This window comes from Coturnix japonica, chromosome 30, assembly GCF_054131305.1.
Source record: "Coturnix japonica strain WE chromosome 30, WE-NBRP24, whole genome shotgun sequence".
Classification (NCBI taxonomy): domain Eukaryota; kingdom Metazoa; phylum Chordata; class Aves; order Galliformes; family Phasianidae; genus Coturnix; species Coturnix japonica.
In genome coordinates this window covers 171,741-199,638 of record NC_140692.1, presented here as the reverse complement: position 1 = coordinate 199,638, position 27,898 = coordinate 171,741, and the positions used below count along the sequence as shown (strand labels likewise).

Below are 27,898 nucleotides of genomic sequence, written 5' to 3'. Positions count from 1 at the left end.
AAAGCAAGACTAAAAGGGAAACGCACAGTGAAAGGGAAAACCAGCAGTGAAAGGGAAAAGCAGCAGTGAAAGGGAAAAGCAGCAGTGAAAGGGAAAATCAGCAGTGAAAGGGAAAAGCAGCACTAAAAGGGAAAAGCAGCAGTGAAAGGGAAAAGCTGCAATGAAATGGAAAAGCAGAAGTGACAGAGAAGAGCAGCAGTGAAAGGGAAGAGCAGCAGTGAAAGGGAAGAACAGCAGTGAAAGCGAAGAGCAAGACTGAAAGGGAAGAGCAGCAGTGAATGGGAAAAGCAGCAGTGAAAGGGAAAAGCAGGACTAAATGGGAAAAGAAAGACTAAAAGGGAAAAGCAAGACTAAAAGGGAAAAGCACCAGAGAAAGGGAAAAGCAAGACTAAAAGGGAAAAGCAGCAGAGAAAGGGAAAAGCAGGACTAAATAGGAAAAGCAGCAGTGAAAGGGAAAAGCAAGACTAAAATGGAAAAGCAGCAGTGAAAGGGTAAAGCAGCAGTGAAAGGGAAAAGCAAGAATAAAAAGGAAAAGCAGCAGTGAAAGAGAAAAGCAGCAGTGAAAGGGAAAAGCAAGACTAAAAGGAAAAAGCAAGACTAAAAGGTAAAAGCAGCAGTGAAAGGGTAAAGCAGCTGTGAAAGGGAAAAGCAGCAGTGAAAGGGAAAAGCAAGACTAAAAGGGAAAAGCAAGACTAAAAGGTAAAAGCAGCAGTGAAAGGGTAAAGCAGCTGTGAAAGGGAAAAGCAGCAGTGAAAGGGAAAAGCAGCACTAAAAGGGAAAAGCAGCAGTGAAAGGGAAAAGCTGCAATGAAATGGAAAAGCAGCAGTGACAGAGAAGAGCAGCAGTGAAAGGGAAGAGCAGCAGTGAAAGGGAAGAGCAGCAGTGAAAGGGAAGAGCTGCAGTGAAAGGGAAGAGCAGCAGTGAATGGGAAAAGCAGCAGTGAAAGGGAAAGCAGGACTAAAAGGGAAAAGAAAGACTAAAAGGGAAAAGCAAGACCAAAAGGGAAAAGCAGCACTGAAAGGGAAAAGCAGCAGTGAATGGGAAAATCAGCAGTGAAAGGGAAAAGCAAGACTAAAAGGGAAAAGCAAGAATAAAAGGGAAAAGCAAGACTAAAAGGGAAAAGCAAGACTGAAAGGGAAAAGTAAGACTGAAAGGGAAAAACAAGACTGAAAAAGAAAAGCAAGACTAAAAGGGAAAATCAGCAGTGAAAGGGAAAAGCAGCAGTGAAAGGGAAAAGCAGCAGTGAAAGGGAAGAGCAGCAGTTAAAGGGAAAAGCAAGACTAAAAGGGAAAAGCAAGACTAAAAGGGAAAAGCAGCAGTGAAAGTGAAAAGCAAGATTAAAAGTGAAAAGCAGAAGTGAAAGGGAAAAGCAGCAGTGAAAGAGTAAAGCAGCAGTGAAAGGGAAAAGCAGAAGTGAAAGTGAAAAGCTGAAGTGAAAGGGAAAATCATCAGTTAAAGGGAAGAGCAGCAATGAAAGGGAAGAGCAGCAGTGAAAGGGAAGAGCTGCTGTGAAAGGGAAAAGCAGGACTAAAAGGGAAAAGCACTAGTGAAAGAGAAAAGCAAGAATAAAAGGGAAAAGCAGCAGAGAAAGGGAAAAGCAGCAGAGAAAGGGAAACGCAGCAGAGAAAGGGAAGTGCAGAAGTGAAAGGGAAGAGCGGCAGTGAAAAGGAAAAGCAAGAGTAAAAGGGAAAAGCAGCAGTGAAAGGGTAAAGCAGCTGTGAAAGGAAAAAGCAGCAGTGAAAGGGAAATGCAGCACTAAAAATAAAAAGCAGCAGTGAAAGGGAAATGCAGCAATGAAAGGGAAGAGTAGCAGTGAAAGGGAAAACCAAGACTAAAAGGGAAAACCAGAAGTGAAAGGGAAAAGCAGCAGTGAAAGGGAAATACAGAAGTGAAAGGGAAAAGCAGCAGTGAAAGGGAAATGCAGCAGTGAAATGGAAAAGCTGGTCTAAAAGTGAAAAGCAAGACTAAAATGGAAAAGCAGCAGTGAAAGGGAAAAGCTGCAATGAAATTGAAAAGCAGCAGTGAAAGAGAAGAGCAGCAGTGAAAGGGAAGAGCAGCAATGAAAGGGAAGAGCAGCAGTGAAAGGGAAAAGCAAGACTGAAAGGGAAGAGCAGGACTAAAAGGGAAAAGCAGCAGTGATAGGGAAAAGCAAGACTAAAAGGGAAAATCAGCAGTGAAAGGGAAAAGCAACAGTGAATGGGAAAATCAGCAGTGAAAGGGAAAAGCAGCAGTGAAAGTGAAAAGCAGCAGTGAAAGGGAAAATCTGCAATGAAATGGAAAAGCAGCAGTGAAAGAGAAGAGCAGCAGTGAAAGGGAAGAGCAGCAGTGAAAGGGAACAGCAAGAATAAAACGGAAAAGCAGCAGTGAAAGGGAAAACCAGCAGTGAAAGTGAAAAGCAGCAGTGAAAGTGAAAAGCAGCAGTGAAAGGGAAAATCTGCAATGAAATGGAAAAGCAGCAGTGAAAGAGAAGAGCAGCAGTGAAAGGGAAGTGCAGCAGTGAAAAGGAACAGCAAGACTAAATGGGAAAAGCAAGAATAAAAGGGAAAAGCAAGACTAAAAGGGAAAAGCAAGACAGAAAGAGAAAAGCAAGACTGAAAGGGAAAAGCAAGACTGAAATGGAAAAACAAGACTGAAAAAGAAAAGCAAGACTAAAAGGGAAAATCAGCAGTGAAAGGGAAAAGCAGCAGAGAAAGGGAATATCAGCAGTGAAAGGGAAAAGCAGCAGTGAAAGTGTAAAGCAGCAGTGAAAGGGAAAAGCAAGAATAAAAAGGAAAAGCAGCAGTGAAAGGGAATACAGCAGGGGAAGGGAAAAGCAGCAGGGGAAGGGAAAAGAAGCAATGAAAGGGAAGAGCAGCAATGAAAGGGAAGAGCAGCAGTGAAAGGGAAGAGCAGCAGTGAAAGGGAAGAGCAGCAGTGAAAGGGAAGAGCAGCAGTGAATGGGAAAAGGAGCAGTGAAAGGGAAAAGCAGGACTAAAAGGGAAAAGAACTAGTGAAAGGGAAAAGCAAGAATAAAAGGGAAAAGCAGCAGAGAACGGGAAAAGCAGTAGTGAAAGGCAAGAGCAGCAGTGAAAGGTAGAAGCAGCAGTGAATGGGAAAAGCAGCAGTGAATGGGAAAAGTAGCAAAGAAAGGGAAAAGCAGCAGAGAAAGTGAAGTGCAGAAGTGAAAGGGAAGAGCAGCAGTGAAAGGGAAAAGCAGCAGTGAAAGGGAAAAGCAGCAGTGAAAGGAATATCAGCAGTGAAAGGGAAGAGCAGCAGTGAAAGGGAAGAGCAGCAGTGAAAAAGAAGAGCAGCAGTGAAAGGGAAGAGCAGCAGTGAAAGGGAAAAGCAGCAGTGAAAGGGAAAAGCAGCAGTGAAATGGAAGAGCAGCAGCGAAAGGGAAAACCAGCAGAGAAAGGGAAAAGCAGCAGAGAAAGGGAAAAGCGGCAGAGAAAGGGAAAAGCAGCAGAAAAAGGGGAAAGCAGCAGTGAATGGGAAAAGTAGTAGTGAAAGGGAAAATTAGCAGTGAAAGGGAAAAGCAGGACTAAAAGGGAAAAGAAAGACTAAAAGGGAAAAGCAATACTGAAAAAGAAAAGCAAGACTAAAAGGGAAAATCAGCAGTGAAAGGGAAGAGCAGCAGTGAAAGGAAAGAGCAGCAGTGAAAGGGAAGAGCAGCAGTGAAAGGGAAAACAGAAGTGTATGGGAAAATAAACAGAGAAAGGGAAAAGCAGGACTAAAACAGAAAAGCACTAGTGAAAGGGAAAAGCAAGACTAAAAGGGAACAGCAGCAGTGAATGGGAAAAGAAGCAGTGAATGGGAAAAGCAGGAGTGAAAGGGAAGTGCAGAAGTGAAAGGGAAGAGCAGCAGTGAATAGAGAAAAGCAGCAGTGAATGGGAAAAGCAGGAGTGAAAGGGAAACGTAGCAGAGAAAGGGAAAAGCAGCAGAGAAAGGGAAAAGCAGCAGAGAAAGGGAAGTGCAGAAGTGAAAGGGAAGAGCAGCAGTGAAAGGGAAAAGCAGCAGTGAAAAGGAAAAGCAGCACTGAAAGGGAAAAGCAGCAGTGAAAGGGAAATGCAGAAATGAAAGGGAAGAGTAGCAGTGAAGGGAAGAGCAGCAGTGAAAGGGAAGAGCAGCAGTGAAAGGGAAGAGCAGCAGTGAATGGGAAAAGCAGCAGTGAAAGGGAAAAGCAGGACTAAGAATGAAAAGCACGAGTGAAAGGGAAAAGCAGCAGTGAATGGGAAAACCAGCAGAGAAAGGGAAAAGCAGCAGAGAAAGGGAAAAGCAGCAGAGAAATGGAAAAGTAGCAGTGAAAGGGAAAAGCAGAACTAAAAGAGAAAAGAAAGACTAAAAGGGAAAAGCAAGACTGAAAAAAAAAGCAAGACTAAAAGGGAAAATCAGCAGTGAAAGGGAAGAGCAGCAGTGAAAGGGAAGAGCAGCAGTGAAAGGGAAGAGCAGCAGTGAAAGGGAAAAGCAGGACTAAAAAGGAAAAGCACGAGTGAAAGGGAAAAGCAAGACTAAAAGGGAAAAGCACGAGTGAAAGGGAAAATCAAGACTAAAAGGGAAAAGCAGCAGTGAAAGGGAAGAGCAGCAGTGAAAAGGAAAAGCAGCAGTGAAAGGGAAAAGCAAGACTGAAAAAGAAAAGCAAGACTAAAAGGGAAAATCAGCAGTGAAATTGAAAAGCAGCAGTGAAGGGGGAAAGCAGCAGTGAAAGGGAAGAGCAGCAGTGAAAGGGAAAAGCAAGAATAAAAAGGAAAAGCAGCAGTGAAAGGGAAAAGCAGCAGTGAAAGGGAAAAACAAGACTAACAGGGAAAAGCAGCAGTGAAAGGGAAAAGCAGCAGTGAAAGGGAAAAGCAGCAGTGAAAGGGAATAGCAGCAGTGAAAGGGAAGAGCAGCAGTGAAAGGGAAGAGCAGCAGTGAAAGGGAAGAGAAGCAGTGAAAGGGAAGAGCAGCAGTGAATGGGAAAAGCAGCAGTGAAAGGGAAAAGCAGGACTAATAGGGAAAAGAAAGACTAAAAGGGAAAAGCAAGAATAAAAGGGAAAAGCACGAGTTAAAGTGAAAAGCAAGAATAAAAGGGAAAAGCAGCAGAGAAAGAGAAAAGCAGTAGTGAATGGTAAAAGCAAGACTAAAGGGGAACAGCAGCAGTGAATGGGAAAAGCAGCAGTGAATGGGAAAAGCAGCAGAGAAAGGGAAGTGCAGCAGTGAAAGGGAAAAGCAAGACTGAAAGGGAAAACCAAGACTAAAATAGAAAAGCAAGACTGAAAAAGAAAAGCAAGACTAAAAGGGAAAATCATCAGTGAAAGGGAAAAGCAGCACTGAAAAGGGAAAAGCAGCAGTGAAAGGGAAGAGCAGAAGTTAAAGGGAAGAGCAGCAGTGAAAGCTAAAAGCAGCAGTGAAAGGGAAAAGCAGCAGGAGAAGAGAAAAGCAGCAGGGGAAGGGAAAAGCAGCAGTGAAAGGGAAAAGGAAGAATAAAAAGGAAAAGCAGCAGTGAAAGGGAAAAGCAGCAGTGAAAGGGAAAACAGCAGTGAAAGGGAAAAACAAGACTGAAATGGAAAAGCAAGACTAAAAAGAAAAGCAAGACTGAAAAAGAAAAGCAAGACTAAAAGGGAAAATCAGCAGTGAAAGGGAAAAGCAGCAGTGAAAAGGGAAAAGCAGCAGTGAAAGGGAAATGCAGCAATGAAAGGGAAGAGCAGCAGTGAAAGGGAAGAGCAGCATTGAAAGGGAAGAGCAGCAGTGAAAGGGAAGAGCAGCAGTGAAATATAAGAGCAGCAGTGAAAGGGAAAAGCAGCAGTGAATGGGAAAAGCAGCAGTGAATGGGAAAAGCAGCAGAGAATGGGAAAAGCAGCAGAGAAAGGGAAAAGCAGCAGAGAAAGGGAAGTGCAGCAGTGAAAGGGAAGAGCAGCAGTGAAAGGGAAAAACAGCAGTGAAAGGGAAAAGCAAGACTAAAAAAGAAAAGCAATACTGAAAAAGAAAAGCAAGACTAAAAGGGAAAATCAGCAGTGAAAGGGAAAAGCAGCAGAAAAAGGGAATATCAGCAGTGAAAGGGAAAAGCAGCAGTGAAAGGGTAAAGCAGCAGAGAAAGGGAAAAGCAAGAATAAAAAGGAAAAGCAGCAGTGAAAGGGAATACAGCAGGGGAAGGGAAAAGCAGCAGGGGAAGGGAAAAGCAGCAGTGAAAGGGAAAAGCAGCAGTGAACGGGAAAAGTCGCAGTGAAAGGGAAAAGCAGCAGTGAAAGGGAATAGCAGCAGTGAAAGGGAAAAGCAGCAGTGAAAGGGAAGAGCAGCAGTGAAAGGGAAGAGCAGCAGTAAAACACAAGAGCAGCAGTGAAAGGGAAGAGTAGCAGTGAAAGGGAAGAGCAGCAGTGAAAGGGAAGAGCAGCAGTGAAAGGGAAAAGCAGGACTAAAAGGGAAAAGAAGGACTAAAAGGGAAAAGCAAGAATAAAAGGGAAAAGCACGAGTGAAAGTGAAAAGCAAGAATAAAAGGGAAAAGCAGGAGAGAAAGAGAAAAGCAGTAGTGAATGGTAAAAGCAAGACTAAAAGGGAACAGCAGCAGTGAATGGGAAAAGCAGCAGTGAATGGGAAAAGCAGCAGAGAAAGGGAAGTGCAGCAGTGAAATGGAAGTCCAGACTTGAAAGGGAAAAGCAGCAGTGAAAAGGGAAAAGCAGCAGTGAATGGGAAAAGCCGCAGTGAAAGGGAAGAGCAGAAGTTAAAGGGAAGAGCAGCAGTGAAAGCTAATAGCAGCAGTGAAAGGGAAAAGCAGCAGGAGAAGGGAAAAGCAGCAGGGGAAGGGAAAAGCAGCAGTGAAAGGGAAAAGGAAGAATAAAAAGGAAAAGCAGCAGTGAAAGGGAAAAGCAGCAGTGAAAGGGAAAAGCAGCAGTGAAAGGGAAAAGCAGCAGTGAAAGGGAAGAGTAGCAGTGAAATGGAAGAGCAGCAGAGAAAGGGAAGAGCAGCAGTGAAAGGGAAGAGCAGCAGTGAATGGGAAAAGCAGCAGTGAATGGGAAAAGCAGCAGAGAATGGGAAAAGCAGCAGAGAAAGGGAAAAGCAGCAGAGAAAGGGAAGTGCAGCAGTGAAAGGGAAGAGCAGCAGTGAAAGGGAAAAGCAGCAGGGGAAGGGAAAAGCAAGACTAAAAAAGAAAAGCAAGACTGAAAAAGAAAAGCAAGACTAAAAGGGAAAATCAGCAGTGAAAGGGAAAAGCAGCAGAGAAAGGGAATATCAGCAGTGAAAGGGAAAAGCAGCAGTGAAAGGGAAAAGCAGCAGTGAACGGGAAAAGCAGCAGTGAAAGGGAAAAGCAGGACTAAAAGGGAAAAGCAGGACTAAAAGGGAAAAGAAAGACTAAAAGGGAAATGCAAGAATAAAAGGGAAAAGCAGCAGTGAAAGGGAAAAACAAGACTAACAGGGAAAAGCAGCAGTGAAAGGGAAAAGCAGCAGTGAAAGGGAAAAGCAGCAGTGAAAGGGAAAAGCAGCAGTGAAAGGGAAGAGCAGCAGTGAAACGGAAGAGCAGCAGTGAAAAGGAAGAGTAGCAGTGAAAGGGAAGAGCAGCAGTGAAAGGGAAGAGCAGCAGTGAATGAAAAAAAGCAGCAGTGAAAGGGAAAAGCAGGACTAATAGGGAAAAGAAAGACTAAAAGGGAAAAGCAAGAATAAAAGGGAAAAGCACGAGTGAAAGTGAAAAGCAAGAATAAAAGGGAAAAGCAGCAGAGAAAGAGAAAAGCAGTAGTGAATGGTAAAAGCAAGACTAAAAGGGAACAGCAGCAGTAAATGGGAAAAGCAGCAGTGAATGGGAAAAGCAGCAGAGAAAGGGAAGTGCAGCAGTGAAAAAGAAGTCCAGCATTGAAAGGGAAAAGCAGCAGTGAAAGGGAAAAGCAAGACTGAAAGGGAAAAGCAAGACTAAAATAGAAAAGCAAGACTGAAAAAGAAAAGCAAGAGTAAAAGGGAAAATCAGCAGTGAAATTGAAAAGCAGCAGTGAAAGGGGAAAGAAGCAGTGAAAGGTAAGAGCAGCAGTGAAAGGGAAAAGCAGCACTAAAAGGAAAAAGCAGCAGTGAAAGGGAAAGGCAGCAATGAAAGGGAAGAGTAGCAGTGAAAGGGAAGAGCAGCAGTGAAAGGGAAGAGCAGCAGTGAAAAAGAAGAGCAGCAGCGAAAAAGAAGAGCAGCAGTAAAAGGGAAGAGCAGCAGTGAAAGGGAAGAGTAGCAGTGAAATGGAAGAGCAGCAGTGAAAGGGAAGAGCAGCAGTGAAAGGGAAGAGCAGCAGTGAATGGGAAAAGCAGCAGTAAAAGGGAAAAGCAGGACTAAAAGGGAAAAGAAAGACTAAAAGGGAAAAGCAAGACTAAAAGGGAAAAGCACTAGTGAAAGGGAAAAGCAAGAATAAAATTGAAAAGCAGCAGAGAAAGGGAAAAGCAGTAGTGAAAGGGAAAAGCAGGACTAAAAGGGAACAGCAGCAGTGAATGGGAAAAGCAGCAGTGAATGGGAAAAGCAGTAGTGAATGCGAAAAGTAACAGTGAAAGGGAAAAGCAGCAATGAAAGGGAAAATCAGCAGTGAAAGGGAAAAGCAAGACTAAAAGGGAAAAGCACGAGTGAAAGGGAAAAGCACGAGTGAAAGGGAAAAGCAAGACTAAAAGGGAAAAGAAAGACTAAAAGGGAAAAACAGCAGTGAAAGGAAAAAGCAGCAGTTAAAGAGAAAAGCAGCAGTGAAAGGGAAAAGCAGCAGTAAAAGGAAAAAGCAGCACTGAAAGGGAAATGCTGCATTTAAAGGGAAGAGCAGCAGTGAAAGGCAAGAGCAGCAGTGAAAGGGAAGAGCAGCAGTGAATGGGAAGAGCAGCAGTGAAAGGGAAGAGCAGCAGTGAAAGGGAAGAGCAACAGTTAAAGGGAAATGCAGGAATAAAAAGGAAAAGCACGAGTGAAAGGGAAAAGCACGAGTGAAAGGGAAAATCAAAACTAAAAGGCAAAAGCAGCAGAGAAAGGGAAAAGCAGGACTAAAAGGGAAAAGCAGCAGTGAATGGGAAAAGCGGCAGTGAATGGGAAAAGCAGCAGTGAATGGGAAAACCAGAAGAGAAAAGGAAAAGTAGCAGAGAAAGGGAAAAGCAGATGAGAAAGGGAAGTGCAGAAGTGAAAGGGAAGAGCAGCAGTGAAAGGGAAAAGTAGCAGTGAAAGGGAAAAGCAGCAGTGAATGGGAAAAGCAGCATTTAAAGGGAAAAGCAGGACTAAAATGGAAAAGAAAGACTAAAAGGGAAAAGGAAGACTAAAAGGGAAAAGCACTAGTGAAAGGGAAAAGCAAGAATAAAAGGGAAAAGCAAGAGAGAAAGGGAAAAGCAGTAGTGAAAGGGAAAAGCAAGACTAAAAGGGAACAGCAGCAGTGAATGGGAAAAGCCGCAGTGAATGGGAAAAGCAGCAGAGAATGGGAAAAGTAGCAGAGAAAGGGAAGTGCATCAGTGAAAGGGAACTGCAGCAGTGAAAAAGAAGAGCAGCAGTGAAAGGGAAAAGCAGCAGTGAATGGGAAAAGCAAGACTAAAAGGAAAAGCAAGACTGAAAAAGAAAAGCAAGACTAAAAGGGAAAATCAGCAGTGAAAGGGAAAAGCAGCAGTGAAAGGGAATATCAGCAGTGAAAGGGAAAAGCGGCAGTGAAAGGGAAGAGCAGCAGTGAAAGGGAAAAGCAGCAGTGAAAGGGAAAAGCAGCAGGGGAAGGGAAAATCAGCAGGGGAAGGGAAAAGCAGCAGTGAAAGTGTAAAGCAGCAGTGAAAGGGAAAAGCAAGAATAAAAAGGAAAAGCAGCAGTGAAAGGGAAAAGCAGCAGTGAAAGGGAAAAGCAGCAGTGAAAGGGAAGAGCAGCAGTGAAAGGGAAGAGCAGCAGTGAAAGGGAAGAGCAGCAGTGAATGGGAAAAGCAGGACTAAAAGGGAAAAGAAAGACTAAAAGGGAAAAGCAAGACTAAAAGGGAAAAGCACTAGTGAAAGCGAAAAGCAAGAATAAAAGTGAAAAGCTGCAGAGAAAGGGAAAAGCAGTAGTGAAAGGGAAACGCAAGACTAAAAGGGAACAGCAGCAGTGAATGGGAAAAGCAGCAGTGAAAGGGAAGAGTAGCAGTGAAATGGAAGAGTAGCAGTGAAAGGGAAGAGCAGCAGTGAAAGGGAAGAGCAGCAGTGAATGGGAAAAGCAGCAGTAAAAGGGAAAAGCAGGACTAAAAGGGAAAAGAAAGACTAAAAGGGAAAAGCAAGACTAAAAGGGAAAAGCACTAGTGAAAGGGAAAAGCAAGAATAAAATTGAAAAGCAGCAGAGAAAGGGAAAAGCAGTAGTGAAAGGGAAAAGCAGGACTAAAAGGGAACAGCAGCAGTGAATGGGAAAAGCAGCAGTGAATGGGAAAAGCAGCAGTGAATGGGAAAAGTAACAGTGAAAGGGAAAAGCAGCAATGAAAGGGAAAATCAGCAGTGAAAGGGAAAAGCAAGACTAAAAGGGAAAAGCACGAGTGAAAGGGAAAAGCAAGACTAAAAGGGAAAAGAAAGACTAAAAGGGAAAAACAGCAGTGAAAGGAAAAAGCAGCAGTGAAAGGGAAAAGCAGCAGTGAAAGGGAAAAGCAGCAGTAAAAGGAAAAAGCAGCACTGAAAGGGAAATGCTGCATTTAAAGGGAAGAGCAGCAGTGAAAGGCAAGAGCAGCAGTGAAAGGGAAGAACAGCAGTGAATGGGAAGAGCAGCAGTGAAAGGGAAGAGCAGCAGTGAAAGGGAAGAGCAACAGTTAAAGGGAAATGCAGGAATAAAAAGGAAAAGCACGAGTGAAAGGAAAAAGCACGAGTGAAAGGGAAAATCAAAACTAAAAGGCAAAAGCAGCAGAGAAAGGGAAAAGCAGGACTAAAAGGGAAAAGCAGCAGTGAATGGGAAAAGCGGCAGTGAATGGGAAAACCAGAAGAGAAAAGGAAAAGTAGCAGAGAAAGGGAAAAGCAGATGAGAAAGGGAAGTGCAGAAGTGAAAGGGAAGAGCAGCAGTGAAAGGGAAAAGCAGCAGTGAAAGGGAAAAGCAGCAGTGAAAGGGAAGACCAGCAGTGAAAGGGAAGAGCAGCAGTGAATGGGAAAAGCAGCATTTAAAGGGAAAAGCAGGACTAAAATGGAAAAGAAAGACTAAAAGGGAAAAGGAAGACTAAAAGGGAAAAGCACTAGTGAAAGGGAAAAGCAAGAATAAAAGGGAAAAGCAGCAGAGAAAGGGAAAAGCAGTAGTGAAAGGGAAAAGCAAGACTAAAAGGGAACAGCAGCAGTGAATGGGAAAAGCCGCAGTGAATGGGAAAAGCAGCAGAGAATGGGAAAAGTAGCAGAGAAAGGGAAGTGCATCAGCGAAAGGGAACTGCAGCAGTGAAAGGGAAGGGCAGCAGTGAAAGGGAAAAGCAGCAGTGAATGGGAAAAGCAAGACTAAAAGGAAAAGCAAGACTGAAAAAGAAAAGCAAGACTAAAAGGGAAAATCAGCAGTGAAAGGGAAAAGCAGCAGTGAAAGGGAATATCAGCAGTGAAAGGGAAAAGCAGCAGTGAAAGGGAAGAGCAGCAGTGAAAGGGAAAAGCAGCAGTGAAAGGGAAAAGCAGCAGGGGAAGGGAAAATCAGCAGGGGAAGGAAAAAGCAGAAGTGAAAGTGTAAAGCAGCAGTGAAAGGGAAAAGCAAGAATAAAAAGCAAAAGCAGCAGTGAAAGGGAAAAGCAGCAGTGAAAGGGAAAAGCAGCAGGGGAAGGGAAAATCAGCAGGGGAAGGGAAAAGCAGAAGTGAAAGTGTAAAGCAGCAGTGAAAGGGAAAAGCAAGAATAAAAAGCAAAAGCAGCAGTGAAAGGGAAAAGCAGCAGTGAAAGGGAAAAGCAACAGTGAAAGGGAAGAGCAGCAGTGAAAGGGAAGAGCAGCAGTGAAAGGGAAGAGCAGCAGTGAATGGGAAAAGCAGGACTAAAAGGGAAAAGAAAGACTAAAAGGGAAAAGCAAGACTAAAAGGGAAAAGCACTAGTGAAAGGGAAAAGCAAGAATAAAAGTGAAAAGCTGCAGAGAAAGGGAAAAGCAGTAGTGAAAGGGAAAAGCAAGACTAAAAGGGAAAAGCAGCAGTGAATGGGAAAAGCAGCAGTGAATGGGAAAGCAGCAGAGAATGGGAATAGCAGCTGAGAAAGGAAAGTGCAGCAGTGAAAGAAAAAGCAGCAGTGAAAGGGAAAAGCAGTAGAGAATGGGAAAAGCAGCAGAGAAAGGGAAAAGCAGCAGAGAAAGGGAAGTGCAGAAGTGAAAGGGAAGAGCAGCAGTGAAAGGGAAAAGCAGCAGTGAAAGGGAAAAGCAGCAGTGAAAGGGAATATCAGCAGTGAAAGGGAAAAGCAGCAGGGCAAGGGAAAAGCAGCAGGGGAAGGGAAAAGCAGCAGTGAAAGGGAAAAGCAGCAGTGAAAGGGAAGAGCAGCAGTGAAAGGTAAGAGCAGCAGTGAAAGGGAAGAGCAGCAGTGAAAGGGAAGAGCAGAAGTGAATGGGAAATGCAGCAGTGAAAGGGAAAAGCAGGACTAAAAGGGAAAAGAAAGACTAAAAGGGAAAAGCAAGACTAAAAGGGAAAAGCAGCAGAGAACGGGAAAAGCAGTAGTGAAAGGGAAAAGCAAGACTAAAAAGGAACAGCAGCAGTGAATGGGAAAAGCAGCAGAGAATGGGAAAAGCAGCAGAGAAAGGGAAGTGCAGAAGGGAAAGAGAATATCAGCAGTGAACGGGAAAAACAGCAGTGAAAGGGAAAAGCAGCAGTGAAAGGGAAAAGCAGCAGGGGAAGGGAAAAGCAGCAGTGAAAGGGAAAAGCAAGCCTGAAAATGTAAAGCAAGACTAAAAGGGAAAAGCAAGAATGAAAAAGAAAAGCAGGAATAAAAGGGAAAATCAGCAGTGAAAGGGAAAAGCGGCAGTGAAAGGGAAGAGCAGCAGTGAAAGGGAATATCAGCAGTGAAAGGGAAAAGCAGCAGTGAAAGGGAAGAGCAGTAGTGAAAGGGAAAAGCAGCAGAGGAAGGGAAAAGCAGCAGTAAAAGGGAAAAGCAGCAGTGAAAGGGAAAAGCAGTAGTGAATGGGAAAAGCAAGACTAAAAGGGAACAGCAGCAGTGAATGGGAAAAGCAGCAGTGAATGGGAAAAGCAGCAGAGAATGGGAAAAGCAGCAGTGAAAGGGAAAAGCAGCAGTGAAAGGGAAAAGCAGCAGTGAAAAGGAAAAGCAGCAGTGAAAGGGAAAAGCAAGAATAAAAAGGAAAAGCAGCAGTGAAAGGGAAGAGCAGCAGTGAAAGGGAAGAGCAGCAGTGAAAGGGAAGAGCAGCAGTGAAAGGGATGAGCAGCAGTGAAATGGAAGAGCAGCAGTGAAAGGGAAAAGCAGGAATAAAAAGCAAAAGCACGAGTGAAAGGGAAAAGCAAGATGAAAAGGGAAAAGCACGAGTGAAAGGGAAAATCAAGACTAAAAGGGAAAGGCAGCAGAGAAAGGGAAAAGCGGGACTAAGAGGGAAAAGCAGCAGTGAAAGGGAAGAGCAGCAGTGAATGGGAAAAGCAGCAGTGAAAGGGAAAAGCAGGACTAAAAGGGAAAAGAAAGATTAAAAGGGAAAAGCACTAGTGAAAGGGAAAAGCAAGAAGAAAAGGTAAAAGCAGCAGAGAAAGGGAAAAGCAGTAGTGAAAGGGAAAAGCAAGAATAAAAGGGAACAGCAGCAGTGAATGGGAAAAGCAGGAGTGAATGGGAAAAACAGCAGAGAATGTGAAAAGCAGCAGAGAAAGGGAAGTGCAGCAGTGAAAGGGAAGTGCAGCTGTGAAAGGGAAGAGCAGCAGTGAAAGGGAAAAGCAGCAGTGAATGGGAAAAGTAGCAGAGAAAAGGAAAAGCAGCAGTGAAAGGGAAGTGCAGAAGAGAAAGGGAAGTGCAGAAGAGAAAGGGAAGAGCAGCAGTGAAATGGAAAAGCAGCAGTGAAAGGGAATATCAGCAGTGAAAGGGAAAAACAGCAGTGAAAGGGAAAAGCAGCAGGGGAAGGGAAAAGCAGCAGGGGAAAGGAAAAGCAGCAGTGAATGGGAAAAGCAAGAATAAAAATAAAAAGCAGCAGTGAAAGGGAAAAGCAGCAGTGAAAGGGAAAAGCAGCAGTGAAAGGGAAAAACAAGACTAACAGGGAAAAGCTGAAGTGAAAGGGAAAAGCAGCAGTGAAAGGGAAGAGCAGCAGTTAAAGGGAAGAGCAGCAGTGAATGGGAAAAGCAGCAGTGATAGGGAAAAGCAGGACTAAAAGGGAAAAGAAAGACTAAAAGGGAAAAGCAAGACTAAAAGGGAAAAGCACTAGTGAAAGGGAAAAGCAAGAATAAAAGGGAAAAGCAACAGAGAAAGGGAAAAGCAGTAGTGAAAGGGAAAAGCAAGACTCAAAGGGAACAGCAGCAGTGAATGGGAAAAGCAGCAGTGAATGGGAAAAGCAGCAGAGAAAGGGAAGTGCAGCAGTGAAAGGGAAGTGCAGCAGTGAAAGTGAAGAGCAGCAGTGAAAGGGAAAAGCAGCAGTGAATGGGAAAAGCAGCAGTGAATGGGAAAAGCAGCAGTGAAAGGGAAGAGCAGCAGTGAAAGGGAAAAGCAGCAGTGAAAGGGAAAAGCAGCAGGGGAAGGGTAAAGCAGCAGGGGAAGGGAAAAGGAGCAGTGAAAGGGAAAAGCAGCAGTGAATGGGAAAAGCAAGAATAAAAATAAAAAGCAGCAGTGAAAGGGAAAAGCAGCAGTGAAAGGGAAAAGCAGCAGTGAAAGGGAAAAACAAGACTAACAGGGAAAAGCTGAAGTGAAAGGGAAAAGCAGCAGTGAAAGGGAAGAGCAGCAGTTAAAGGGAAGAGCAGCAGTGAATGGGAAAAGCAGCAGTGATAGGGAAAAGCAGGACTAAAAGGGAAAAGAAAGACTAAAAGGGAAAAGCAAGACTAAAAGGGAAAAGCACTAGTGAAAGGGAAAAGCAAGAATAAAAGGGAAAAGCAACAGAGAAAGGGAAAAGCAGTAGTGAAAGGGAAAAGCAAGACTCAAAGGGAACAGCAGCAGTGAATGGGAAAAGCAGCAGTGAATGGGAAAAGCAGCAGAGAATGGGAAAAGCAGCAGAGAAAGGGAAGTGCAGCAGTGAAAGGGAAGTGCAGCAGTGAAAGGGAAGAGCAGCAGTGAAAGGGAAAAGCAGCAGTGAATGGGAAAAGCAGCAGTGAATGGGAAAAGCAGCAGTGAAAGGGAAGAGCAGCAGTGAAAGGGAAAAGCAGCAGTGAAAGGGAAAAGCAGCAGGGGAAGGGAAAAGCAGCAGGGGAAGGGAAAAGCAGCAGGGAAAGGGAAAAGCAGCAGTGAAAGGGAAAAGCAAGAATAAAAAGGAAAAGCAGCAGTGAAAGGGAAAAGCAGTAGTGAAAGGGAAAAGCAGCAGTGAAAGGGAAAACAGCAGTGAAAGGGAAAAACAAGACTATCAGGGAAAAGCAGAAGTGAAAGGGAAAAGCAGCAGTGAAAGGGAAGAGCAGCAGAGAAAGGGAAGAGCAGCAGTGAATGGGAAAAGCAGCAGTGAAAGGGAAAAGCAGGACTAAAAGGGAAAAGAAAGACTAAAAGGGAAAAGCAAGACTAAAAAGGAAAAGCACTAGTGAAAGGGAAAAGCAAGAATAAAAGGGAAAAGCAGCAGAGAAAGGGAAAAGCAGTAGTGAAAGGGAAAAGCAAGACTAAAAGGGAACAGCAGCAGTGAATGGGAAAAGCAGCAGTGAATGGGAAAAGCAGCAGAGAATGGGAAAAGCAAGACTGAAAGGGGAAAGCAAGACTAAAAGGGAAAAGCAAGACTGAAAAAGAAAAGCAAGACTAAAAGGGAAAATCAGCAGTGAAAGGGAAGAGCAGCAGTGAAAGGGAAGAGCAGCAGTGAAATGGAAGAGCAGCAGTGAAAGGGAAAAGCAGGAATAAAAAGGAAAAGCACGAGTGAAAGGGAAAAGCAAGATGAAAAGGGAAAATCACGAGTGAAAGGGAAAATCAAGACTAAAAGGGAAAAGCAGCAGAGAAAGGGAAAAGCGGGACTAAGAGGGAAAAGCAGCAGTGAAAGGGAAGAGCAGCAGTGAATGGGAAAAGCAGCAGTGAAAGGGAAAAGCAGGATTAAAAGGGAAAAGAAAGAATAAAAGGGAAAAGCACTAGTGATAGGGAAAAGCAAGAAGAAAAGGTAAAAGCAGCAGAGAAAGGGAAAAGCAGTAGTGAAAGGGAAAAGCAAGACTAAAAGGGAACAGCAGCAGTGAATGGGCAAAGCAGCAGTGAAAGGGAAGAGCAGCAGTGAATGGGAAAAGTAGCAGAGAAAGGGAAAAGCAGCAGTGAAAGGGAAGTGCAGAAGAGAAAGGGAAGTGCAGAAGAGAAAGGGAATATCAGCAGTGAAAGGGAAAAGCAGCAGTGAAAGGGAATATCAGCAGTGAAAGGGAAAAGCAGCAGTGAAATGGAAAAGCAGCAGTGAAAGGGAAAAGCAGCAGGGGAAGGGAAAAGCAGCAGGGGAAGGGAAAAGCAGCGGTGAAAGGGAAAAGCAAGAATAAAAAGGAAAAGCAGCAGTGAAAGGGAAAAGCAGCAGTGAAAGGGAAAAGCAGCAGTGAATGGGAAAAACAAGACTAACAGGGAAAAGCTGAAGTGAAAGGGAAAAGCAGCAGTGAAAGGGAAGAGCAGCAGTGAAAGGGAAGAGCAGCAGTGAATGGGAAAAGCAGCAGTTAAAGGGAAAAGCAGGACTAAAAGGGAAAATAAAGACTAAAAGGGAAAAGCAAGACAAAAAGGGAAAAGCACTAGTGAAAGGGAAAAGCAAGAATAAAAGGGAAAAGCAGCAGAGAAAGGGAAAAGCAGTAGTGAAAGGGAAAAGCAAGACTAAAAGGGAACAGCAGCAGTGAATGGGAAAAGCAGCAGTGAATGGGAAAAGCAGCAGAGAATGGGAAAAGCAGCAGAGAAAGGGAAGTGCAGCAGTGAAAGGGAAGTGCTGCAGTGAAAGGGAAGAGGCGCAGTGAAAGGGAAAAGCAGCAGTGAAAGGGAAAAGCAGCAGTGAAAGGGAAAAGCAGCAGGGGAAGGGAAAAGCAGCAGGGGAAGGGAAAAGCAGCAGGGGAAGGGAAAAGCAGCAGTGAAAGGGAAAAGCAAGAATAAAAAGGAAAATCAGCAGTGAAAGGGAAAAGCAGTAGTGAAACGGAAAAGCAGCAGTGAAAGGGAAAACAGCAGTGAAAGGGAAAAACAAGACTATCAGGGAAAAGCAGAAGTGAAAGGGAAAAGCAGCAGTGAAAGGGAAGAGCAGCAGAAAAAGGGAAGAGCAGCAGTGAAAAAGAAGAGCAGCAGTGAAAGGGAAGAGCAGCAGTGAATGGGAAAAGTAGCAGTGAAAGGGAAAAGCAGCAGTGAAAGGGAAAAGGAAGACTAAAAGAGAAAAGAAAGACTAAAAGGGAAAAGCAGTAGTGAAAGGAAAAAGCAGCACTAAAAGGAAAAAGCAGCACTGAAAGGGAAATGCAGCATTTAAAGGGAAGAGCAGCAGTGAAAGGCAAGAGCAGCAGTGAAAGGGAAGAGCAGCAGTGAAAGGGAAGAGCTGCAGTGAAATGGAAGAGCAGCAGTGAATGGGAAAAGCAGCAGTGAAAGGGAAAATCAAGATGAAAAGGGAAAAGCACGAGTGAAAGGGAAAATCAAGACTAAAAGAAAAAAGCAGGACTAAAAAGAAAAAACAGCAGTGAATGGGAAAAACAGCAGTGAATGGGAAAAGCAGCAGTGAATGGAAAAGCAGCAGAGAAAGGGAAAAGAAGCAAAGAAAGGGAAGTGCAGCAGTGAAAGGGAAGAGCAGTAGTGAAAGGGAAAAGCAGCAGTGAAAGGGAAAAGCAAGACTGAAAGGGAAAAGCAAGACTAAAAGGGAAAAGCAAGACTGAAAAAGAAAAGCAAGACCAGAAGGGAAACTCAGCAGTGAAAGGGAAAAGCAGCAGTGAAAAGGGAAACGCAGCAGTGAAAGGGAAAAGCAGCAGTGAAAGGGAAAAGCAGCAGTGAAAGGGAAGAGCAGCAGTGAAAGGGAAAAGCAGCAGGGGAAGGGAAAAGCAGCAGTAAAAGGGAAAAGCAGCAGTGAAAGGGAAAAGCAAGAATAAAAAGGAAAAGCAGCAGTGAAAGGGAAAAGCAGCAGTGAAAGGGAAGTGCTGCAGTGAAAGTGAAAAGCAGCAGTGAAAAGGAAAAGCAAGAATAAAAAGGAAAAGCAGCAGTGAAAGGGAAAAGCAGCAGTGAAAGGGAAAAGCAAGAATAAAAAGGAAAAGCAGCAGTGAAATGGAAAAGCAGCAGTGAAAGGGAAAAGGAAGAATAAAAAGGAAAAGTAGCAGTGAAAGGGAAAAGCAGCAGTGAAAGGGAAAATCAGCAGTGAAAGGGAAAAGCAAGACTAAAAGGGAAAAGCACGAGTGAAAGGGAAAAGGAAGACTAAAAGAGAAAAGAAAGACTAAAAGGGAAAAGCAGCAGTGAAAGGAAAAAGCAGCAGTGAAAGGGAAAAGCAGCACAAAAAGGAAAAAGCAGCACTGAAAGGGAAATGCAGCATTTAAAGGGAAGAGCAGCAGTGAAAGGCAAGAGCAGCAGTGAAAGGGAAGAGCAGCAGTGAAAGGGAAGAGCTGCAGTGAAATGGAAGAGCAGCAGTGAATGGGAAAAGCAGCAGTGAAAGGGAAAATCAAGATGAAAAGGGAAAAGCACGAGTGAAAGGGAAAATCAAGACTAAAAGAAAAAAGCAGGACTAAAAAGGAAAAGCAGCAGTGAATGGGAAAAGCAGCAGTGAATGGGAAAAGCAGCAGTGAATGGAAAAGCAGCAGAGAAAGGGAAAAGAAGCAAAGAAAGGGAAGTGCAGCAGTGAAAGGGAAGAGCAGCAGTGAAAGGGAAAAGCAGCAGTGAAAGGGAAAAGCAAGACTGAAAGGGAAAAGCAAGACTAAAAGGGAAAAGCAAGACTGAAAAAGAAAAGCAAGACCAGAAGGGAAAATCAGCAGTAAAAGGGAAAAGCAGCAGTGAAAAGGGAAACGCAGCAGTGACAGGGAAAAGCAGCAGTGAAAGGGAAAAGCAGCAGTGAAAGGGAAGAGCAGCAGTGAAAGGGAAAAGCAGCAGGGGAAGGGAAAAGCAGCAGGGGAAGGGAAAAGCAGCAGTGAAAGGGAAAAGCAAGAATAAAAAGGAAAAGCAGCAGTGAAAGGGAAAAGCAGCAGTGAAAGGGAAGTGCAGCAGTGAAAGTGAAAAGCAGCAGTGAAATGGAAAAGCAGCAAAGGGAAAAGCAAGACTAAAAGGCAAAAGCAGCAGTGAAAGGGAAAAGCAGCAGTGAAAGGCAAAAGCAGCAGTGAAAGGGAAAAGCAGCAGTGAAAGGGAAAATCAGCAGTGAAAGGGAAAAGCAACAGTGAAAGGGAAAATCAGAGTGAACAGGAAACTCAAGACTAAATGGGAAAAACCGCAGTGAAAGGTAAAAGCAGCAGTGAAAGGGAAGAGCAGAAGTGAATGGGAAGAGCAGCAGTGAAAGGAAAGAGCAGCAGTGAATGGGAAAAGCAGCAGTGAAAGGGAAAAGCAGGACTAAAAGGGAAAAGAAAGACTAAAAGGGAAAAGCAAAACTAAAAAGGAAAAGAACTACTGAAATGGAAAAGCAAGAATAAAAGGGAAAAGCAGCAGAGAAATGGAAAAGCAGTAGTGAAAGGGAAAAGCAAGACTAAAAGGGAACAGCAGCAGTGAATGGGAAAAGCAGCAGTGAATGGGAAAAGCAGCAGAGAATGGGAAAAGCAGCAGAGAAAGGGAAGTGCAGCAGTGAAAGGGAAGTGCAGCAGTGAAAGGGAAGAGCAGCAGAGAAAGGGAAAAGCAGCAGTTAAACGGAAAATCAAGACTGAAAGGGAAAAGCAAGACTAAAAAAGAAAAGCAAGACTGAAAAAGAAAAGCAAGACCAGAAGGGAAAATCAGCAGTGAAAGGGAAAAGCAGCAGTGAAAGGGAAAAGCAGCAGTGAAAGGGAAGAGCAGAAGTGAAAGGGAAGAGCAGCAGTGAAAGGGAAAAGCAGCAGTGAAAGGGAAGAGCAGCAGTGAAAGGGAAGAGCAGCAGTGAATAGGAAAAGTAGCAGTGAAAGGGAAAAGCAGCAGTGAAAGGGAAAATCAGCAGTGATAGGGAAAAGCAAGACAAAAAAGGAAAAGCAGCAGTGAAAGGGAAAAGCAGCAGTGAAAGGGAAAAGGAAGACTAAAAGGAAAAAGCAGCAGTGAAAGGAAAAAGCAGCAGTGAAAGGGAAAAGCAGCACTAAAAGGAAAAAGCAGCACTGAAAGGGAAATGCAGCATTTAAAGGGAAGAGCAGCAGTGAAAGGGAAGAGCAGCAGTGAAAGGGAAGAGCAGGAATAAAAAGGAAAAGCACGAGTGAAAGGGAAAATCAAGACTAAAATGGAAAAGCAGGACGAAAAGGGAAAAGCAGCAGTGAATGGGAAAAGCCGCAGTGAATGGGAAAAGCAGCAGTGAATGGGAAAAGCAGCAGAGAAAGGGAAAAGCAGCAGAGAAAGGGAAGTGCAGCAGTGAAAGGGAAGAGCAGCAGTGAAAGGGAAGAGCAGCAGTGAAAGGGAAAAGCAAGACTGAAAGGGTAAAACAAGACTAAAAGGGAAAAGCAAGACTGAAAAAGAAAAGCAAGAATAAAAGGGAAAATCAGCAGTGAAAGGGAAGAGCAGCAGTGAAAGGGAAAAGCAGCAGTGAAAGGGAAGAGCAGCAGTGAAAGGGAAAAGCAGCAGGGGAAGGGAAAAGCAGCAGTGAAAGGGAAAAGCAGCAGTGAAAGGGAAAAGCAAGAATAAAAAGGAAAAGCAGAAGTAAAAGGTAAAAGCAGCAGTGAAAGGGAAAAGCAGCAGTGAAATGGAAAAGCAGCAGTGAAAGGCAAAATCAGCAGTGAAGGGGAAAATCAGCAGTGAAAGGGAAAAGCAACAGTGAAAGGGAAAAGCAGAGTGAACGGGAAAAGCAAGACTAAAAGGGAAAAACAGCAGTGAAAGGGAAAAGCAGCAGTGAATGTGAAAATCAGCAGTGAAAGGGAAGAGCAGCAGTGAAAGGCAAGAGATGCAGTGAAATGGAAGAGCAGCAGTGAATGGGAAAAGCAGCAGTGAAAGGGAAAAGCAGGACTAAAAGGGAAAAGTACGATTGAAAGGGAAAAGCAAGAATAAAAGGGAAAAGCAGCAGAGAAAGGGAAAAGTAGGACAAAAAGGGTAAAGCAGCAGTGAATGGGAAAAGCAGCAGTGAATGGGAAAAGCAGCAGTGAATGGGAAAAGCAGCAGTGAATGGGAAAAGCATCAGAGAAAGGGAAAAGCAGGACTGAAAGGGAAAAGCAGCAGTAAAAGGGAAAAGCAGCAGTGAAAGGGAAAAGCAAGAATAAAAAGGAAAAGCAGCAGTTAAAGGAAAAGCAGCAGTGAAAGGGAAAAGCAGCAGTGAAAGGGAAAAGCAGCAGTGTAAGGGAAAAGCAGCAGTGAATGGGAAAAGCAGAAGAGAATGGGAAAAGCAAGACTAAAAGGGAAAAGCAGAAGTGAAAGGGAAAAGCAGCAGTGAATTGGAAAAGTAGCAGTGAAAGGGAAAAGCAGCAGTGAAAGGGAAAATCAGCAGTGAAAGGGAAAATCAGCAGTGAAAGGTAAAAGAAGCAGTGAAAGGGAAAAGCAAGACTGAAAGGCAAAAGCAGCAGTGAAAGGGAAAAGCAACAGTGAAAGGGAAAAGCAGCACTAAAAGGAAAAAGCAGCAGTGAAAGGGAAATGCAGCAATGAAAGGGAAGAGAAGCAGTGAAAGGGAAAAGCAACAGTGAAAGGGAAGAGCAGCAGTGCAAGGGAAGAGCAGCAGTGAAAGGGAAGACGAGCAGTGAAAGGGAAGAGCAGCAGTGAAAGGGAAGAGCAGCAGTGAATGGGAAAATCAGCAGTGAAAGGGAAAAGCAGGACTAAAAAGGAAAAGCACGAGTGAAAGGGAAAAGCAAGACTAAAAGGGAAAAGCACGAGTGAAAGGGAAAATCAAGACTAAAAGGGAAAATAGCAGAGAAAGGGATAAGCAGGACTAAAAGGGAAAAGCAACAGTGAAAGGGAAAAGCAGCAGTGAATGGGAAAAGCAGCAGTGAATGGGAAAAGCAGCAGAGAAAGGAAAAAGCAGCAGAGAAAGGGAAGTGCAGCAGTGAAAGGGAAGAGCAGCAGTGAAAGAGAAAAGCAGCAGTGAAAAAGAAAAGCAAGACTGAAAGGGAAAAGCAAGACTAAAAGGTAAAAGCAAGACTGAAAAAGAAAAGCAAGACTAAAAGGGAAAATCAGCAGTGAAAGGGAAAAGCAAGACTGAAAGGGAAAAGCAAGAATTAAAGGAAAAAGCAGCAGTGAAAAGTTAAAGCAGCAGTGAAAGGGAAAAGCAGCAGTGAAAGGGAAAAGCAAGAATAAAAAGGAAAAGCAGAAGTGAAAGGTAAAAGCAGCAGTGAAAGGGAAAAGCAGCAGTGAAATTGAAAAGCAGCAGTAAAGGGAAAAGCAAGACTAAAAGGCAAAAGCAGCAGTGAAAGGGAAAAGCAACAGTGAAAGGGAAAAGCAGAGTGAACGGGAACAGCAAGACTAAAAGGGAAAAACAGCAGTGAAAGGGAAAAGCAGCAGTGAATGTGAAAATCAGCAGTGAAAGGGAAGAGCAGCAGTGAAAAGGGAAACGCAGCAGTGAAAGGGAAAAGCAGCAGTGAAAGGGAAGAGCAGAAGTGAAAGGGAAGAGCAGCAGTGAAAGGGAAGAGATGCAGTGAAAGGGAAAAGCAGCAGTGAAAGGGAAAAGCAGCAGTGAAAGGGAAGAGCAGAAGTGAAAGGGAAGAGCAGCAGTGAAAGGGAAAAGCAGCACTGAAAGGGAAATGCAGCATTTAAAGGTAAGAGCAGCAGTGAAAGGGAAGAGCAGCAGTGAAAGGGAAGAGCAGCAGTGAAAGGGAAGAGCATGAATAAAAAGGAAAAGCACGAGTGAAAGGGAAAATCAAGACTAAAATGGAAAATCAGGACTAAAAGGGAAAAGCAGCAGTGAATGGGAAACGCCGCAGTGAATGGGAAAAGCAGCAGTGAATGGGAAAAGTAGCAGTGAAAGGGAAAAGCAGCAGTGAAAGGGAAAATCAGCAGTGAAAGGGAAAATCAGCAGTGAAAAGGTAAAGCAGCTGTGAAAGGAAAAAGCAGCAGTGAAAGGGAAATGCAGCACTAAAAGGAAAAAGCAGCAGTGAAAGGGAAATGCAGAAATGAAAGGGAAGAGCAGCAGTGAAAGTGAAAAGCAACAGTGAAAGGGAAGAGCAGCAGTGAAAGGGAAGAGCAGCAGTGAAAGGGAAGAGCAGCAGTGAAAGGGAAGAGCAGCAGTGCAAGGGAAGAGCAGCAGTGCAAGGGAAGAGCAGCAGTGAAAAGGAAGACGAGCAGTGAAAGGGAAGAGCAGCAGTGAAAGGGAAGAGCAGCAGTGAATGGGAAAATCAGCAGTGAAAGGAAAAGCAGGACTAAAAAGGAAAAGCACGAGTGAAAGGGAAAAGCAAGACTAAAAGGGAAAAGCACGAGTTAATGGGAAAATCAAGACTGAAAGGGAAAATAGCAGAGAAAGGGATAAGCAGAAATAAAAGGGAAAAGCAACAGTGAAAGGGAAAAGCAGCAGTGAATGGGAAAAGCAGCAGTGAATGGGAAAAGCAGCAGAGAAAGGAAAAAGCAGCAGAGAATGGGAAGTGCAGCAGTGAAAGGGAAGAGCAGCAGTGAAAGAGAAAAGCAGCAGTGAAAAAGAAAAGCAAGACTGAAAGGGAAAAGCAAGACTAAAAGGGAAAAGCAAGACTGAAAAAGAAAAGCAAGACTAAAAGGGAAAATCAGCAGTGAAAGGGAAAAGCAAGACAGAAAGGGAAAAGCAAGAATTAAAGGAAAAAGCAGCAGTGAAAAGTTAAAGCAGCAGTGAAAGGGAAAAGCAGCAGTGAAAGGGAAAAGCAGCAGTGAAATGGAAAAGCAGCAGTAAAGGGAAAAGCAAGACTAAAAGGCAAAAGCAGCAGTGAAAGGGAAAAGCAACAGTGAAAGGGAAAAGCAGAGTGAACGGGAACAGCAAGACTAAAAGGGAAAAACAGCAGTGAAAGGGAAAAGCAGCAGTGAATGTGAAAATCAGCAGTGAAAGGGAAGAGCAGCAGTGAAAAGGGAAACGCAGCAGTGAAAGGGAAAAGCAGCAGTGAAAGGGAAAAGCAGCAGTGAAAGGGAAAAGCAGCAGTGAATGTGAAAAGTAGCAGTGAAAGGGAAAATCAGCAGTAAAAGGGAAAAGCAGCACTGAAAGGGAAAAGCAAGACTAAAAGGGAAAAGAAAGACTAAAAGGGAAAAGCAGCAGTGAAAGGAAAAAGCAGCAGTGAAAGGGAAAAGCAGCACTGAAAGGGAAATGCAGCATTTAAAGGTAAGAGCAGCAGTGAAAGGGAAGAGCAGCAGTGAAAGGGAAGAGCAGCAGTGAAAGGGAAGAGCGGCAGTGAAAGGGAAGAGCAGGAATAAAAAGGAAAAGCACGAGTGAAAGGGAAAATCAAGACTTAAATGGAAAAGCAGGACTAAAAGGGAAAAGCAGCAGTGAATGGGAAACGCCGCAGTGAATGGGAAAAGCAGCAGTGAATGGGAAAAGCAGCAGAGAAAGGGAAAAGCAGCAGAGAAAGGGAAAAGCAGCAGAGAAAGGGAAGTGCAGCAGTGAAAGGGAAGAGCAGCAGTGAAAGGGAAGAGCAGCAGTGAAAGGGAAAAGCAGCAGGGGAAGGGAAAAGCAGCAGTGAAAGGGAAAAGCAGCAGTGAAAGGGAAAAGCAAGAATAAAAAGGAAAAGCAGAAGTAAAAGGTAAAAGCAGGAGTGAAAGGGAAAAGCAGCAGTGAAATGGAAAAGCAGCAGTAAAGGGAAAAGCAAGACTAAAAGGCAAAAGCAGCAGCGAAAGAGAAAAGCAGCAGTGAAAGGGAAAATCGGCAGTGAAGGGGAAAATCAGCAGTGAAAGGGAAAAGCAACAGTGAAAGGGAAAAGCAGAGTGAACGGGGAAAGCAAGACTAAAAGGGAAAAACAGCAGTGAAAGGGAAAAGCAGCAGTGAATGTGAAAATCAGCAGTGAAAGGGAAGAGCAGCAGTGAAAGGCAAGAGCTGCAGTGAAATGGAACAGCAGCAGTGAATGGGAAAAGCAGCAGTAAAAGGGAAAAGCAGGACTAAAAGGGAAAAGCACGATTGAAAGGGAAAAGCAAGAATAAAAGGGAAAAGGAGCAGAGAAAGTGAAAAGTAGGACTAAAAGGGAAAAGCAGCAGTGAATGGGAAAAGCAGCAGTGAAGGGGAAAAGCAGAAGTGAATGGGAAAAGCAGCAGTGAAAAGGAAAAGCAGGACTAAAAGGGAAAAGCACGAGTGAAAGGGAAAAGCAAGAATAAAAGGGAAAAGGAGCAGAGAAAGGGAAAAGTAGGACTAAAAGGGAAGAGCAGCAGTGAATGGGAAAATCAGCAGTGAAAGGGAAAAGCAGGACTAAAAAGGAAAAGCACGAGTGAAAGGGAAAAGCAAGACTAAAAGGGAAAAGCACGAGTGAAAGGGAAAATCAAGACTAAAAGGGAAAATAGCAGAGAAAGGGAAAAGCAGGACTAAAAGGAAAAAGCAATAGTGAAAGGGAAAATAAGCAGTGAATGGGAAAAGCAGCAGTGAATGGGAAAAGCAGCAGAGAAAGGAAAAAGCAGCAGAGAAAGGGAAGTGCAGCAGTGAAAGGGAAGAGCAGCAGTGAAAGAGAAAAGCAGCAGTGAAAAAGAAAAGCAAGACTGAAAGGGAAAAGCAAGACTAAAAGGGAAAAGCAAGACTGAAAAAGAAAAGCAAGACTAAAAGGGAAAATCAGCAGTGAAAGGGAAAAGCAAGACTGAAAGGGAAAAGCAAGAATTAAAGGGAAAAGCAGCAGTGAAAAGCTAAAGCAGCAGTGAAAGGGAAAAGCAGCAGTGAAAGGGAAAAGCAAGAATAAAAAGGAAAAGCAGAAGTGAAAGGTAAAGGCAGCAGTCAAAGGGAAAAGCAGCAGTGAAATGGAAAAGCAGCAGTAAAGGGAAAAGCAAGACTAAAAGGCAAAAGCAGCAGTGAAAGGGAAAAGCAGCAGTGAAAGGGAAAATCAGCAGTGAAGGGGAAAATCAGCAGTGAAAGGGAAAAGCAACAGTGAAAGGGAAAAGCAGAGTGAACGGGAACAGCAAGACCAAAAGGGAAAAACAGCAGTGAAAGGGAAAAGCAGCAGTGAAAAGGGAAACGCAGCAGTGAAAAGGGAAACGCAGCAGTGAAAGGGAAAAGCAGCAGTGAAAGGGAAAAGCAGCAGTGAAAGGGAAAAGCAGCAGTGAATGGGAAAAGTAGCAGCGAAAGGGAAAAGCAGCAGTGAAAAGGAAAATCAGCAGTAAAAGGGAAAAGCAAGAATAAAAAGGAAAAGCAGCAGTGAAAGGGAAAAGCAAGACTAAAAGGGAAAAGAAAGACTAAAAGGGAAAAGCAGCAGTGAAAGGGAAGAGCAGAAGTGAAAGGGAAGAGCAGCAGTGAAAGGGAAAAGCAGCACTGAAAGGGAAATGCAGCATTTAAAGGTAAGAGCAGCAGTGAAAGGGAAAATCAGCAGTGAAAGGGAAGAGCAGCAGTGAAAGGGAAGAGCAGCAGTGAAAGGGAAGAGCATGAATAAAAAGGAAAAGCACGAGTGAAAGGGAAAATCAAGACTAAAATGGAAAAGCAGGACTAAAAGGGAAAAGCAGCAGTGAATGGGAAAAGCTGCAGTGAATGGGAAAAGCAGCAGTGAATGGGAAAAGCAGCAGAGAAAGGGAAAAGCAGCAGAGAAAGGGAAGTGCAGCAGTGAAAGGGAAGAGCAGCAGTGAAAGGGAAGAGCAGCAGTGAAAGAGAAAAGCAGCAGTGAAAAAGAAAAGCCAGACTGAAAGGGAAAAGCAAGACTAAAAGGAAAAAGCAAGACTGAAAAAGAAAAGCAAGACTAAAAGGGAAAATCAGCAGTGAAAGGGAAAAGCAGCAGTGAAAGGGAAGAGCAGCAGTGAAAGGGAAGAGCAGCAGGGGAAGAGAAAAGCAGCAGTGAAAGGGAAAAGCAGCAGTGAAAGGAAAAAGCAAGACTAAAAGGGAAAAGCAGCAGTGAAAGGGAAAAGCAAGAATAAAAAGGAAAAGCAGCAGTGAAAGGGAAAAGCAGCAGTGAAAGGGAAAAGAAAGACTAAATGGGAAAAGCAGCAGTGAAAGGGAAAAGCAGCAGTGAAAGGAAAATCAGCAGTGAAAGGGAAAATCAGCAGTGAAAGGGAAAAGCAGCAGTGAAAGGGAAAAGCAACAGTGAAAGGGAAAAGCAGCAGTGAAAGGGAAAAGCAGAGTGAACGGGAAAAGCAAGACTAAAAGGGAAAAACAGCAGTGAAAGGGAAAAGCAGCAGTGAATGGGAAAATCAGCAGTGAAAGGGAAGAGCAGCAGTGAAATGGAAGAGCTGCAGTGAAATGGAAGAGCTGCAGTGAATGGGAAAAGCAGCAGTGAACGGGAAAAGCAGGACTAAAAGGGAAAAGAAAGACTAAAAGGGAAAAGCACGAGTGAAAGGGAAAAGCAAGAATAAAAGGGAAAAGCAGCAGAGAAAGGGAAAAGCAGGACTAAAAGGGAAAAGCAGCAGTGAAAGGGAAAAGCAGCAGAGAAAGGGAAAAGCAGCAGAGAAAGGGAAGTGCAGCAGTGAAAGGGAAGAGCAGCAGTGAAATGGAAGAGCAGCAGTGAAAGGGAAAAGCAGCAGGGGAAGGGAAAAGCAGCAGGGGAAGGGAAAAGCAGCAGGGGAAGGGAAAAGCAGCAGTGAAAGGGAAAAGCAAGAATAAAAAGGAAAATCAGCAGTGAAAGGGAAAAGCAGCAGTGAAAGGGAAAAGCAGTAGTGAAAGGGAAAAGTAGCATGAAAGGGAAAAGCAGCAGTGAAAGGGAAAAGCAAGACTAAAAGGGAAAAGCAGCAGTTAAAGGGAAAAGCAGCAGTGAAAGGGAAAATCAGCAGTGAAGGGGAAAATCAGCAGTGAAAGGGAAAAGCAGCAGTGAAAGGGAAGAGCAACAGTGAAAGGGAAAAGCAGAGGTGAAAGGGAAAAGCAGAGTGAACGGGAAAAGCAAGACTTAAAAG

The 27,898-nt window shown here is 44.0% G+C and overlaps 1 long non-coding RNA gene across 1 annotated transcript in view; it reads right to left on the bottom strand.

Moving 5' to 3' along the window:
* Positions 1 to 27,898, bottom strand: part of LOC146755725 (uncharacterized) — a 62,273-nt gene that overhangs the window by 22,411 nt on the left and 11,964 nt on the right. The gene's annotated exons all lie outside the window — the stretch shown is intronic.